This window comes from Pristiophorus japonicus, chromosome 10, assembly GCF_044704955.1.
Source record: "Pristiophorus japonicus isolate sPriJap1 chromosome 10, sPriJap1.hap1, whole genome shotgun sequence".
In the NCBI taxonomy this organism is placed as follows: domain Eukaryota; kingdom Metazoa; phylum Chordata; class Chondrichthyes; family Pristiophoridae; genus Pristiophorus; species Pristiophorus japonicus.
Genome location: NC_091986.1, coordinates 35953394 through 35958400, shown reverse-complemented (window position 1 = coordinate 35958400; position 5007 = coordinate 35953394). Strand labels below are relative to the sequence as shown.

Below are 5007 nucleotides of genomic sequence, written 5' to 3'. Positions count from 1 at the left end.
TTTCAATGCACGACCATTGTGTGGCTTGTCCAGCATTATAATTTATTGAACATTATTTAATTTATTTAAATTTAAGAAGCAAAAATAAAAAGATTTATGGAACCTTGCTCTGATGCTAATCTTCAATTTGAAAAGTGATTAATCCTGATGCTGCCTAAAAAAACAAATATCACACATTTAGCACAATAAATGTCATGGCTCGAAGGGCTGAATCGCAGAGGGTGATTATACCAGTCTGAAAGTGAAACAGTGAAGAAAGCAAGGTCTAAAATAATGAACACATTAATGAATCGAGTATAATGGGCCTATATTCTCTGGAGTTCAAAAGAATGAGACGTTGTTTCATTGAAATGTATAAAATTCTTAGAGGGCTTAACAGGGTAGATGCTGAGAGACTGCTTCTCCTGACTGTAGAGTCTGGAGCAAGACTCTGGATAAGGGATTGACGATTTAGGACTGAGATGAGGAGAAATATCTTCACTCAGAGGGTGGTGAATCTTTGGAATCCTCTACCCTAGAAGGCTGTGGATTGTTGAATATATTCAAGGTTGAGATCGATAGATTTTTGGAGCCCAAGTTTCGGATCGCCGGTCGAACGATCCGAAAGGCCCGCCTAATTTCTAGAACTGAAAGAGCACCAAATACTTACCTCACGATTCTCCGATATCTGTGGGCCGTTTGCAGCTCAACGCGGTGCAGCAGGAGCTGCTGGGCGGCGGAGCTACAGCCCTGGGCCAAAAAGAGTGCCGGCAGCTGCACGTGTGCGCAATGGAGGCTGCGTGCGTGCGCGGTAGCTCCTGGCCCTCCCAGCGCGTCCTGTCTCTGGGCGACCCTATCCCTGGCCGAAGGGATGTCGCCCCCTATCCCGGGCCGAGTGGCCTGCAGGAGCCAATCCCATGTGAGCAGTTGGTCACAAGACTCTGTGATATCAAGCAGGCTTACACACAGTTCGGAGGAAAGCGTCCTTTTGGTGTTTCGCTACTCTACATGGGATGGGATAAACACTATGGCTACCAGTTGTATCAGAGTGAACCCAGTGGAAACTACGGAGAGTGAAAGGCCACCTGCGTTGGGAATAACAACGCCGCAACAGTATCTATACTGAAACAAGACTTCAAAGAAGGAGATATAACTTTGCAGTCAGCACTTGCATTGGCAGTTAAAGTGTTGAATAAGACTATGGACGTCAGCAAACTATCGGTCGAAAAGATGGAAATTGCAACGCTAACCAGAGAAAACGGGAAAACGCACAAGGTGCTGAAGCAGGAGGAAGTGGAGGTTTTGATTAAGCGACACGAGGCAGAAGAAGCGAAATCTGAACGTGAGAAAAAGGAGAAGGAACAAAAAGAGAAGGACAAATAGAGCTGCAAATGAATCATTGAAAATCTAGTTGACTGCAGGTTCTCAATTTATAGAGTTGGCCGTACCAGATACCATCCAGCCTTCTTGTACACTTCCCGCCAAGCAGCATCTCGTCGGCAGGGCCCGCCCAACCAGCTCTTCAGCATGCTGTTGGAGGGCTCCCGGTGCTGCAGTAGGTGAGTAGAAACTTCTAATTTTTTATATATTGATTGATTTTTTTATTATTATTTTTTTTTGGATTGATTTATTGGTTGATTTATTGATTTATTTATCATTTATTATTGATGATGGCTCTTTATTGGTAAAAGTAAAGTGTTTAATCCCCTAACTTCCCTTCCCCCCCCCTCATCTCTTGCTACCTGCGCCTAATTTATAAAGTGTAGGCAAGGTTTTTCTGAGCGTACAAAAATCAACACTTACTCCGTTCTAAGTTAGTTTAGAGTAATTTTTTGCTGCCTAAACTTGCAAAACAGGCGTAAGTGGCTGGTAACGCCCTCTTTTGAAAAAAAAACTGTACTAAAACGAAACAATTCTAACTAACCAGAACTGGAGCAAACTAAATGCCAGGAATTGCGATTTCTAAGATACTCCCTACTAAACTAGTTGCTCCAAAAAAATAGGAGCAACTCGAGCCAAAACTTGGGCCCTTGGATTCTAAGGGAATCAAGGTGTATGGGGCGATAGGACAGAAAAGTGAAGTTGAGGTGGAAGATCAGCCATGATCTTATTGAATGGGGGAGCAAACTCGAGGAGCCGAATGGCCTACTCCTGCTCTTATTACTTATGTTCATGTCTGTATATTCAAAAAAAAGTTAATGCTCACAATGTCGCATACGATGACAAGTGGAACTCATTTAAGGGAGACTGTCCATGTAACTATAATTCTAAGTCATTTGACCCTTCTTACGCCCCATTTGAAGGGCAGTGCCCAATGTATTTCACTGAACTGGCAGCCGAGACCAGATCCTTGTTGAATGCACTCATTAACACTGTATTCTGAACAAGGTATCCTGTGCACAAACTGATCAGGAGAGATATCCTTTTTCATAGTTTAAAGCCAATCACTGCTAAATTCTATTCAACAAGACAAATGAGTTAAAATTTTCAAAAGCTAGATCCTGATTGGTATGTACATGCCATACCTAGCACCTAATTAACACAGCTGATAGTTATGCTTTGCAGAAATCAACACTCTTCAACTCAATGAGCATAAAATACTCATCTGAAATTATTTTCAAAAAGTATTTCCCCCCCTCCACGCTGACATTCCCTATTAAATGTATGATAAGTAAAACAAAAATTATATACAAAACCTGTCGTTCATTCATTCTGCATCTTCGATCGCACTACCAATACAAGGGGTTAGAAACTTTGTAGCAACCTGTTTTGGGTGATAACTCTTGCAGGAGCGCAAAAGTATCGCTGGGCGCTACACAATTTAATCAGGTGCAAACTTCCGGTTTAGCGCGCCAGGAGGGAAGTGGAGTCACAGGCTCCATCCCTCTCTTAAAGGGAAGGGCCAATGCTGAGGTGATTTCAAGGAAACGGCCGGGAATGCTGGGCGACGGAACCTGCGATCCACGAAGAGCAGCTCCAAGCACCTTAAGAGAGTGCAAGGCCGTTCAATTGCGGGATGGGAAAATTTCAAAAACACAGCACACAGGTGTGAGAATAACATTTTGACCTACCTGACCACCACCACCTTTAATTACCACTCCCCAAGCGGCCGGCCGTTGTTGACGCCCGGCGATGCTGCAGGGGGCGGAAGTGAATTTTACATCCGGGGCTATAATGAGGCGCTGCGCACTGGATGACATCACAATCTCTGGGGCGCAGGAGATCGTGGCGGTGAGGTTTAGCGCGATCGGTAATTTCACTGCGCCCAGTCGGTAAGCCGTTAGCGCCCAGTAATCATCCCCCTGGAGACACTAATGGGAGGTGCAAAGGCGGCTAATTCCTCCCCAACATCTTTCCCCAGAGAGTGGTGAGAATGTGGAACTCGCTACCAGAGGGAGTAGAGTCCAATAGTATACATGCATTAAAGGCACTCCAGATAAACATACAAGGGAGAAGGGAATAGAGAGAGTTGCTAATAGAGTTAGATGAGGAAAGATGGGAGGAGACTGACATGGACTAGTTGGGCCGAATGGTCTGATTCTGTGCTGAATATTCTATGTAATATATAAAGTCAGACTTGGATTCACGCCTGTTTGGCAGCCTTGAACACTATAGTCCTGACTTCCCAGGAATTTTTAAACTTTTACCATAAATATTGATCCTATTATCAGCACACTTGTACCAGTGGATAATGAACAGAAATGTACTGGATGAGATCAAGCCTATAAGTATTGATACAGATAACCTCTAGGTAACATGCAGAGCAATCTGAGATTGTAAATGAATAACGCCATTCAGCACATAAAACTGCTATGTACAGACATTTTACATTAAACAATTTTTCACTGCATTGGTTTTGGGTTCAATTATTGTCCTCAAGTAGACATAGTGCCACTATAAATAGCTAACCATACAATCAATAAATTGTTTTTCAGATTCACTTATAAGCAAGAACATGATAAATTGCCTCTAATTCAAAATTAGCATGTTAATGCAATTTTACTGCAATGCAACATGTTTATGCCTCTGTGCTTCCAGGTTTGAGTTGCAGTGAAGCCAATTCAATCTACCCGACATGTAGAAGATGAGTGAGTATTGACAAGCATTGCTCTGCAAATCAAAGTAGGAAGAGTCAGGGGCTGGCAAGGGTTCTGCTGTAACAACCCACACCTCCCCTGCACTCAACTTTTTATTCTCTACTTGTCCCATTATCACCTCTATTTGCCTTGCACCATCATCCTTTTTGTCATTTAATCACTCCTGCCTTCGACCCTTTCACAGACCATCGCCTTTGTTCTTTCCTTCCTTCTCCTACTCTCTCCCACTTCCCTGGCTCTGAACTTGCCTTTAAATTGTTAAAGCGTTAACTTTTTCCATTTCTGACAAAGGATCATTGACCTGAAACGTTAACTCTGTTTCTCTCTTCACAGGTGCTGCCTGACCTGCTGAGTATTCCCAATAGATGTTATTTCTAAGCAGAGTCAGTTTGGATAACCCTATGTCTATTTAATATGCAATATATTTCAGAACTAAATTTAAACAATTTGAATTGATGCATCTTTAATGTAATAATATATCGATTGGAGAGAAACAGTCAAGAGCAGTAAAGAATTGGTAAATAATTTAGCAAAGTTGGCTGAAGGCAGAGTCAAAGTAGGTCGGTTTGGAGGAGGTTTTTTTAAATGGAGGCAAAGCTAAGAAGTTCAAGGGAGAGGTAATCTAAAGGATGGGGCTGAAAGCTCTGCTACTAAGTGAGGAATGCCAGGGGAGGTGTATGAAAGCCTAGAGTCAAAGGTCAGTTGGGCAGGAAGCTGGGATGAAGGGGGTGAAGAAAGTTGCAAAGTATGGTGGGGCACGGCTGTGAATGGATCTATAAAAGAGCATAAGGATGTTAAATGGGGTGCACTGAGACACAGATAACTACTGGAGTTAGTGAATATTAGGAATGATCACTTGAGAGAAAGGTATTTTACAAGATTTCTACAGGCGCATAAATGAGAAAAGAAAAATCAAGATAGGGATAGGGTC

At 42.8% G+C, this 5007-nt stretch overlaps 1 pseudogene; it reads left to right on the top strand.

Annotated features, from left to right (window-relative positions):
- Window positions 1–768: 768 nt before the first annotated feature.
- Window positions 769–1364, top strand: LOC139274585 (proteasome subunit alpha type-4 pseudogene; annotated as a pseudogene).
- Window positions 1365–5007: the final 3643 nt, after the last annotated feature.